Source organism: Salvelinus alpinus, chromosome 15 (assembly GCF_045679555.1).
Source record: "Salvelinus alpinus chromosome 15, SLU_Salpinus.1, whole genome shotgun sequence".
Taxonomy (NCBI): domain Eukaryota; kingdom Metazoa; phylum Chordata; class Actinopteri; order Salmoniformes; family Salmonidae; genus Salvelinus; species Salvelinus alpinus.
In genome coordinates this window covers 28758923-28770100 of record NC_092100.1, presented here as the reverse complement: position 1 = coordinate 28770100, position 11178 = coordinate 28758923, and the positions used below count along the sequence as shown (strand labels likewise).

The following is an 11178-nucleotide window of genomic DNA, read 5'->3' as shown; positions in this document are numbered from 1 at the left end:
CTGCCTTGACATGTCAGACTCTCAATGTGCCAGAGCCCACCCCCACTGATGATTACCCACCTTTCCACTGCCTCCACAGCCCAGTAGCTTTACAACTGTTCTGAATCAAGATGAGATGGACCTTTACAGTGGTATGGAGACAGTCTGACGCAGAACATCTCAAGAGGGAAACTAGAGCGCAAAGTAACTATAAAGTCTGTCATCATGTGCGCTCTCAGCGCATTACCTCATCTATACTGAACAAAAATATAAATGCAACATGTAAAGTGTTGGTCCAATATTTCATGAGCTAAAATAAAACATCCCAGAAATGTTCCATATACACAAAATGCTTATTTGTCTCAAATGTTGTGCACAAATGTGTTTACAATCCCTGTTAGTTAGCATTTCTCCTTTGCCAAGATAATTCCTCCACCTGACAGGTGTGGCATATCAAGAAGCTGATTTCATGATCATTACACAGGTGGACCTTGTGCTGGGGACAATAAAAGGCCACTCTAAAATGTGCAGTTTTGTCACACAACACAATGCCACAGATGTCTCAAGTTTTGAGGGAGTGTGCAATTGGCATGCTGACTGCAGGAATGTCCACCAAAGCTGTTGCCAGAGAATTTAATGTTAATTTCTCTACCATAAGTATTTCATTCAGTACAGTCCAGTATTACTCTGGTATGTGGGAATGTGTTCCTGAAACAGAGGGGCATCCGCTCATTAACAGTTACCCTTTAGGGACAAATTGGAAGGGATCCTAGCATGAAGTAAAGGTAGTTTACCCAGGTGACACATATCCTACCCAGGTGACTGTGGAGTGTGATACATTGAAACGAACAGCTAAATCCAGTTCAAGGAGGCACAGAAAGAGGAAGAACTGATCCATTAGGGTTAAGCTTTAAAGCCAACTCTAAGTGGGTATTCATCTGTTTTGTTTAAGCACTGTACCTGACTCCATCTATCCATGGTCTCTGCTGTTGGCTGTAAAGCCAGAAAAACAGCTTTATAGTACTGTAGTCTCTAAATTCAGTGTAAATATTTTTCTTTTTTCACACTGGAAGCATAGAAGGAGGAACTGGTTTGCCTGAAGCTTCGCAATTTCCTCAGCCTGACGAACAACCTCGTTGATGCCTCTTCAAGCTGCTCCTCCGCAGGCAGAGGATTCTGATCATAATCATGGTCAAGGTGTGGTACGTTTGCCGCCACCTCTTCACCAAAACTGCAAGGTGAAAAGGAAGGGAAGAAAAATGCTTTTAACAAGCCCAACAACATGCTTTTAAAATTAGTACTATCAGCTCTACATCTTCTATTCCAAATACAGGCCATGCAAATGAATACTTGGGAGTTATTTTTCTGTTTGCAAATGAATACTTGGGAGTTAATAACGCTGACAGAAAAATGTACTTGCATGGCCTAAGTGTAGAGTAGATGGGGCAGAAACTGAGTATTCATTGCGAAAGATTGTATTTGGGAGCTAGTGACTGAGGTTAAACCAAATAATGTAAACCCACAAAAACACTAAAGTGACTGAAGTTCAGATAGCAAGTCTATACCTGAGCATAATTTGGCAAGCCATGTTCTCAGCTTGTGGGTCCTCATCCAGTGAGTCACTGCAGATATAAATCTGCTATGAACTATTGAAAATTACAGAGAAAATACACATGTAATAATAGACAACTACCTTAGCTCATCTGGCTCCTCTGCAGGTGCAGCCTCACTGTAACACAGACAAATACATTACAGTTGATGGACTGTAAGAAGGGCTGTTCTTACGCACCACAAACCCCTGAGGTGCCTTATTGCTATTATAAACTCCTTACCAAAATAATTGGAACCGCCCCCAGGTGGTAAAGGTAGGAAACTATATCTCCACTTCGCTGATCCTCAAAACTGGGGCCCCACAAGGGTGCGTGCTCAGACCCCTCCTGTACTCCCTGTTCACCCATGACTGCGTTGCCATGCACGCCTTCAACTCAATCATCAGGTTTGCAGATGACACAACAGTAGTGGGCTTGATTACCAACAACGACAAGACAGCCTACAGGGAGGAGGTGGGGGCACTCGGAGTGTGGTGTCAGGAAAACAACCTCTCACTCAACATCAACAAAACAAAGGAGATGATTGTGGACTTCAGGAAACAGCAGAGGGAGCACCCCCTTATCCACATCAACGGGACAGCAGTGGAGAAGGTGGAAAGTTTTAAGTTCCTCAGCGTACACATCAGACAAACTAAAATGGTCCACCCACACAGACAGGAGGCTGAAGAAATTTGGCTTGTTACCTAACATCCTCACAAACTTTTACAGATGCACAATTGAGAGCATCCTGTTGGGCTGTATCACCACCTAGTACGGCAACTGCACCGCCCACAACTGCAAGGCTCTCCAGAGGGTGGTGCGGTCTGCACAACGCATCACCGGGGGCAAACTACTTGCCCTCCAAGACACCTGCAGCATCCGATGTCACATCAAGGACAACAACCAACCGAGCCACTGCCTGTCCACCCCGCTACCATCCAGAAAGCGAGTCAGTGCAGGTGCATCAAAGCTGGGACCGAGAGACTGAAAAACAGCTTCTATCTTAAGGCCATCAGACTGTTAAACAGCCATCACTGACACGGAGAGGCTGCAGCCTACATACAGACCTGAAATCATTGGCCACTTTAATAATGTTTACATATCTTGCATTACTCATCTCATATGTACAGTTGAAGTCTGAAGTTTACATAGACTTAGGCTAGAGTCATTAAAACTCGTTTTTCAACCACTCCACAAATTTCTTGTTAAACAAACTAGTTTTGGCAAGTCGGTTAGGACATCTACTTTGTGCATGACACAAGTAATTCTTCCAACAATTGTTTACAGACAGATTATTTCACTTAGAATTCACTGTATCACAATTCCAGTGGGTCAGAAGTTTACATACACTAAGTTGACATGGCCTTTAAACAGCTTGGAAAATTCCAGAAGATTATGTCATGGCTTTAGAAGCTTCTGATAGGCTAATTGACATAATTTGAGTCAATTGGAGGTGTACCTGTGGATGTATTTCAAGGCCTACCTTCAAATTCAGTGCCTCTTTGCTTGACATCATGGGAAAATCAAAAGAAATCAGCCAAGACCTTAGAAAAGAAATTGCAAACCTCCACAAGTCTGGTTCATCCTTGGGAGCAATTTCCAAACACCTGAAGGTACCACGTTCATCTGTACAAACAATAGTACGCAAGTATAAACACCATGGGATCACGCAGCCGTCATACCGCTCAGGAAGGAGACACGTTCTGTCTCCTAGAGATGAACGTACTTTGGTGTGAAAAGTGCAAATCAATCCCAAAACAACAGCAAAGGACCTTGTCAAGATGCTGGAGGAAACAGGTACAAAAGTATCTATATCCACAGTAAAACGAGTCCTATATCGACATAACCTGAAAGGCCGCTCAGAAAGGAAGAAGCCACTGCTCCAAATCCGCCATAAAAAAGCCAGACTACGGTTTGCAACTGCACATGGGGACAAAGATCGTACTTTTTGGAGAAATGTCTAAATCTTAACTGAGTATACTGACAGTTCGTTCATCTGTTAGTCTTCTACATATCTGCACATCAAATTCAGGAACGTAAACGCCTGCTCCTGTGCTATCTGGGTCTTTGGATCCATCTGTGAAAAGCACAAAAACTTCTACCAATGTAATTGTCAACCAGTTTCCCTATATCACTGACCTCTGACCAATCTTTCCTTTCCCTACCAAGGTTAGATCAACAACATGATCAGGGAGTAACCATGGAGGAACAGTCCCTATCACCACAGAAGGGCCAACCTCTAACTTCCTCAAACCACTCTCATTAGCAAGCTTTCCAACTGTCCAACCAAAACCACTGCCTTGTCTACTAGTATATTCCCAACAGTCATCTAGAACAGTAGCAGTGGGCTGCTCAACCTCACAGCTTTTCAACCTAATAAGCTAATGACCATTTTTATACCGTATATCCAAAGACATCTCACCTGCCTCCACTAGTAAGGCACATACAGATCTTGATTTAAATGCACCAATACATATCCTTAAAGCTATATACTGGATTCTGCCCAGCTCTGAAGCCAAGTCTTCAACGCTGTTCCATAAACTATACACCTGTAATCAATTGTCGTCCTGATCAGAGCTCTATAAATATCCATCAACGATTGTCTGTCAGCACCCCATTCATAACCAGAGACCGAGCGCATAAGATTCACTACCTTCTTACACTTTGTTTAAACATTTAGGACATGATTTTCCCATGTATATCGCTCATTGAACCATAGACCCAAACATTTGTCCTTATAAACTCTCCCCATAGGCTGTCCATACAGAAACAACTGTATATTATCAGCAACTTTCTTCTTCGAGAACATAAAACAAGTCTTTGCCACTGACAATTTAAAACCCCAGTCAATCGACCCTCTTTCAACATCCACTGTAGCTTGTTGAATAGATTTGATCACGAGAGACATTCCTTCCCCTCTTCCAAATAGCTCCATCATCAGCATATAGGGAAGCCCCCTACCTACATTCAAAAACACATCTTTAATCATAATGTTGAACAAAATTGGACTGATAGCCCTGCCTTGAGTACCATTGTCAACTCCATAGGCATCAGATAAAATGGATCCTATTTTAACTCAAAAAGAGCGATTAAATTAGTAGGTCAAAACCCAGTTATATAATCTCCCACCAATACCAAGTCTTTCCATCTTAATCAGTAGGCTTTCTCTCCACATACTGTAGTGTCATAAGCCTTTTCAATGTAAAAAAAAAAGACAGTAACCATTACTTCTTTCATGATCAGAGTTTTTTCAACTTCATTGCTCACCTTTACTAATGCATCAAAAGTAGATCAACCTTTATGGAATCCACTTTGACATTGACTCAATAAACCTCTATGTTCCAGGAAATATGACTGTCATCTTTTCCATCAGTTTACACAAGTTAGAGGTCAGTGCTATTGGTCTATAACTGTCCGCTCATGAAGAGTCCTTACCAGACTTTACAAAAGGTAATATTACTGCACGTTTCCAACCAGAAGGTATAACCCCCTCACTCCAAATCTTATTAAATAATCCTAGAAGAACATGTATGACCTCATCAGGTAGATGCTTAAACATTACATGGCCAACTGATCATAACCTGGGGCAGTATATCCATAGCCTAAAGGCTGAACGCATCTCATTAACAGTAAAATCAATATCCAAAGAAGAGTCAGCAGTATCCCTTTTCTTATTAACATTAACATGAGCATTTAAAATCTCACACCTGCGTTGCTTATATACTTGATCCAAAGTAACCCCACTATGTACCCTAGCAAATGTCTTCCCCAACAAGTCAGCTTTTTCTTCATCAGTTACGGCCATTTTTTGACCCACAACCAAAACTGGAATTCAAGTTGACTTGCTTCTTTCAGTTATTTTCTTCAACATAGACCATACATCCCCCAGCTCAGTACCCCTGCCTATTGTAGAGCAGAACTGTCTCCAAGCATTTCTCTTGACAGACTTAATGACCCTACGTACTAAAGCTATCTTCCTTTGGAAATCAACTAGATTCTCAGGAGTAATATTCCTATGCAACACTCTGTTAGCCCTATTACTTTCTTGATTAGCTGCAGTTGTCACGCCCTGACCTTAGAGATCCCTGTTTATTCTCTATATTTTGGTTAGGTCAGGGTGTGACTAGGGTGGGTACTCTAGTTTTTTTTTTTTTATGTTTTCTTTTTCTTTGTTGGCCTAGTATGGTTCCCAATCAGAGGCAGCTGTCTATCGTTGTCTCTGATTGGGGATCATACTTAGGCAGCCCTTTTAACCCACCTTCAGTTGTGGGCTCTAGTCTTTGTTTGGTTGCATGTATTTTGCATGACGAAGCGTTTCGTTCATTGTATTGTTTATATATTTTTTTGCTGGTTCACATTTTAATAAAATATGATGAACCCAAATCACGCTGCGCCTTAGCTTTTTTACATGGCACATATTGCACTTTTACTTTCTTCTCCAACACTTTGTTTTTGCATTATTTAAACCAAATTGAACATGTTTCATTTTATTTGAGGCTAAATTGATTTTATTGATGTATTATATTAAGTTAAAATAAGTGTTCATTCAGTATTGTTGTAATTGTCATTATTACAAATACATTTAAAAAAAAAAAAAAATTTAATCGGCCGATTAATCGGTATCGGCTTTTTTTGGTCCTCCAATAATCGGTATCGGCGTTGAAAAATCATAATCGGTCGACCTCTACACCCTACCACTGACTGGATCCTTTGAACCATCTGTATATATCCTTAATAATGAATAAAAAGTATTATCTATATATCTCTCCAGTCTCCACACACCATCTCACGTCGTCACGCAGTTTTATCCTGCCCTCAATCATGTCCACATCTAATGTACACTTGGTTTCGGAAATAGCCACAGAGGAACGCTCCCCAATGCAATTGACAGCCCTACCTCTCTCTCCCCCAGTCCATATTCTACCAGGTTCTGCCCGACTGTCCACCCGTACGCCCTCTGCTTGCCCCCCCCCCTCTGCTTACCCCCTCCTCTGCTTACCCCCTCCTCGATCCAATCATTCCCTAGTCGCCGTGACCGCAGGATGTCATTCTTAACTCCCTTTCAACCTCGCCTTGTACGTTAATGCAAGTTTGTCCTGCCTTATCCTCAGTGGCAGTTCCCCACTATCCACCTGCAATGCCTCATTAGGTGTCGTCCTGAAGGCACCCACACACAATCTCAGTGTCCTTGACTGTATCCTATCCAGGCGCTGTAGTACCGTTTTGGCTGCCGATCCTTATACAAAGCACCCATAATCCAAAGATGACCTGATCAATGCCTGATACATATACAACAGTGTTTGTCTATCCGACCCCCAATCATATCCTACCACTGCCCTCATGAGGTTCAGCACCTTCCTACACTTAATTTCAATATAATCAACATGTCTCTTCTATGTAAGCCTCTCATCAAACCACATAACGAAATACTTAAACTCAGACACCATACCTATATCCTGACCGTATATTTGCAGCCTAGCATCTTTAACTTTCCTCCTAGAAAACACCATAAAGCAGGACATGGCCACAGACATCCTAAACTCCCATGCTAGAGACAAATCTTCCACAACTCCCACAGCTTCTTGTAACTTTGTCATCACATATTTCACATTCCCACCTCTCTTCCATACAGCCCCATCAACGGCATACAAGGCCACGCCCTGTCCCACCTCAAATATGTCATCTGTCATCATCAGGGTGAACAACACTGGACTAACCACACTTCCCTGAGGAGTACACTGTTCACATCAAACCACATTGACAATTCTGACCCCACCCTCACCCGTATGACTCGATTGAACAGGAAGTCCATGATCCAATTATACAGAATCCCTCAATGCCAAACAGAAGTCCATGAGAGACGTGAAAAAATCTTCCTTAGTTATTAATTTTCTCGAAATCTAAAGGCACAAATTAGATTTGATACAATGTCTTAAGTAGTTGAACATGTTATTACTCCAACCTCGGGATAAAGGGATAAACTGTTTCATTTTTATGAAAAACAACTTTAAATTGAAAGTGCCTTTGATTTGACGACATGCGCAGGTCGGCGAGATACGACCGTTACACGGTCATGGCTAGAAGGGATCTAGCTTTTGTCAAATTAAAATGTCAAACCTAACCCTTTTCCTAACCTTAAACTATTCTCCTAACTCGAGATGTTAATTACCCTTACCTGCTACGAAGCATAAAATCTGACGTTAGTTTGACATAAACTTGATCCCTTCTAGCCATGACCCCGTTAGACCTGATGACGTTTTCTATGCATGACCTTAGCTAGCCAACTTCACCATGACACCGCCTACAAGTGTGATTGGGGATTTCTATTGGAGAAGCAGTTTAAATCTATCTTCATGCTGTACTGTCTTTTCTACTTTGACATTACCTTTGGTGCTTTCAAGACAACTGGTGCCGCGTTCAAAACAACTTGGAACTGGGAAATCTCAGATTTCTGACTTCAGTGCGTTCTAAACAACTGGGAACCCGGGGAAAAAAATATTTAAACGGTAATCCAACTCGTAATTCGAACTCGGGAACTCTGGCCTCTTTCTACTCTTTTTAGAGCTCCGACTTTCTGACCTGAAGATCTCTGACTTCATGATTTGACCTCGTATTTTTTTTTAGAATTCCCAGTTCTTTTGAACACGGCATGGGAACTTTGGAAAAAAACTAAGTCAAATCATGACGTCGGTCCGAGTTTCCGACTTGGAATTCCGAGTTGGATGACTGTTCAAAATGATTTTTCCCAGTCGGAGCTAGTTTTTCCCCAGTTGTCTGTCACGCGCACATAGGGCCAAATCTAACGTTGAGACAAAATAACAAATAACCTAGTACCACATGTAACTAGTGGGTGTAGATTAACTTCTGGTTAGTTAACAGTAACTTTCCTGATACCTACAAAATTACATTTCCTTTCCTAAAAGTAATGTCAGAAGTGGGATTTGAACCCACGCCTCCAGGGGAGACTGCGACCTGAACGCAGCGCCTTAGACCGCTCGGCCATCCTGACGTCGGTTTGTCAGAAGACTTTACCATATATGAACACAGACTTTGGACTAGCAATTGTCTAATAAGACAGTTGAAAAGATAGTTAGTGGTAATGGTACGGTGAATAACAACTGTTCTAATCAGACGGTTGAAAAGATAGTTAGTGATAATAGTACGACGAATAACAACTGAATAAATCATGAAACAAGGACGTTTATCTGCGAGCAAGCAAGCAAATGAGCAGCTAGCTATCATGCATAATTCCTAGCAGCTAGCTAACGTTAGCACGTGGTTTCAAACTCTAAGCAGAGGTTTCTGTCTCCTGATGTGACCTCCTCCTGGCATCACTGCAGCACGCACTCAGCCTGTGTTGATGGAGATGTCTGCACACCAAGTGCCACAGCTGCATACTTGGGGGGAGGAAGGAGCAAGAACAAGACCTCCTGAGGACCACAGACAACTTTAAATCTCTTATTCATAGTCTGTGTACATGTTGACAGAGTTGTCTGACTCGCTGTCCGTACTTCAGTGTTACTGTTGTAGTGAAAGAGGGGATTCATGACTCACCTGGGGTGGATTTTCAGGGAGTCACTCGATCTGGGTTGTCCCTGCCCTGTGTGTCTACACAACCAGCCTACAGGCTGCAATGCTTCCTAAGGTAGGATGGGCTATGCTCCAAAAATACTCCCGCTCTGTCAGGAGAAGAGTATTTATGTCTCAGCGTTTGCACAAGCATGAGAGAGAAAAATAAGATGAAAGATGCATTGTTTCAGTGTCTGTGGAGAGTTACTTGCTCCCCCTGGTGTGAACATTTGGACCAGTGATTATTTTATTAAAACTTGGCTTATCCACTCACTGACTGTATATCACTATACACCAGACTTGACCTTTACAGCCTGCCATGTTGTTTTCATATCCTCTCTGACCTCCCAATAAGGGAGTCACATAGTAGTGGTGTGTGATTGGTCATCGTCACCTAGGTGCTATGTGGAAGAAGTTCTGTGAGCGGTGGACACCCAATTTTCCCGAAATCTTACTGTCACAGCATTCCTCAGTTCAGTGTCTAACACACTTATCTCTCTCTTTTGGGTGGGGCAGAGTGATCACCAGGTTGTTTGCCCCCTGTGTCAGCAGGACAGAGGGGCTTCTGTGTGTCAGCAAAAGCAAGCACCACCCAAGCGATGTAACAGCACAGTGAGAATCTACTGCCATCAGAGTGATTAGAGATGTTATTGTTAGAGATGTTATTGTCCCCTCCACTTTCCACTCACGCAATTCCATAGGCCTCATTTCTTATTTATAGTCACTGAGAATTAACCAAATATGTCACACACTGTAGCAAGGGGGCTCGGTGCTGTCATGGTGATGAAGAAATTTCCCTCATATTGTTTCTCTTGTAGTGTGTCTCCTTACTCCATTATTGGAATATGACTTCCTGACACACGGTCTGGCTGGCAAACACACATACCTCATACGCACTCACCATTCCATTACTCAAAAAGTGTAACTTCACACAGCCTAATAAGTGCAACTGATAGTGAGCATGTACACACTCAAAAAGTACTCTATTATATTGTATTACTATATTGTATATTAGTAATAGAATAGTGGACTTGAATCCTATGACTTGGACTTAAAGTTGAGTCTCACAAATTGAATAACGACTTGAACATGGAGCGTTGACCCTCATGACATGACATTGAACGACAGATGATACATGAGATGATATTTCTACACCATGCGTTCCAGTATAAAAAAAATCCTTCTTGCTTTTACTATTATTCTTTAACATTGGGACATAGAGACATCATATGGATAAGTAAAAAGATCACCATTATGATATTTCAACACAATGTATTTTAGCAGAAATACCCTTCCCACTTTTCACATAATTTTAGTAGAAATACACTTTCATCTTTTTATTTAACTAGGCAAGTCAGTTAAGAACAAATTATTTTTTACAATGACAGCCTAACCCAGCCAAACCATAACCTGGACAACACTGGGCCAATTGTGCCTCACCCTATGGGACTCCCAATCACAGCCAGGAGCTGAATCAGGGTCTGTAGTGGTGCCCCTAGCACTGAGATGCAGTGCTTTAGACCGCTGAGACACTCAGGAGCCCCAGCTTTCACTCTATTGGATGTGTAATCGATGTTCTATAGTTGATGTTAAACGTTTGTTTAAATGGATGTTTAACTTTTTATTTAAAACCAGCTTGGGTTTGATTATTTTGCTTTACCATGTGCCAGGAAAAATAGCTCCAGTCAATGTCCTGGACTACAATTCAGCTGAACAAAATCTTATTTTCCTTCTCAAGTATATCATGCTGTAAACTTATTCAACTTGTATATTTTGTAATTGGTGACTTTCAGGCTTTATACAGAAAGAAAAAAAGTGGCCATGTATGCAAAATTGTATATGATGCAAAACATTTACTGGAAAACTGTTGGATTAGTAAAAGTGTGCCCTATGCCCTGAACCCTTTATCCGCTTAACAAAGAACACAGTGTCTGAGCTTAGATCACAGTGGGAGAAAAAGGTTCCCGCACACGGCTGACACAAACTATAGTAAATATTTGGGCTCTCATGCTTTTTTCAGTTGAAGTAAAATATTGAAGTA

The 11178-nt window shown here is 41.7% G+C and overlaps 1 non-coding gene across 1 annotated transcript; it reads right to left on the bottom strand.

The window, feature by feature from the left end:
- Positions 1-8494: 8494 nt before the first annotated feature.
- Positions 8495-8577, bottom strand: trnal-cag (transfer RNA leucine (anticodon CAG)). Its single transcript has one exon. It is a non-coding gene; the product is annotated as a tRNA-Leu (tRNA).
- Between the last annotated feature and the right edge of the window lie 2601 nt (positions 8578-11178).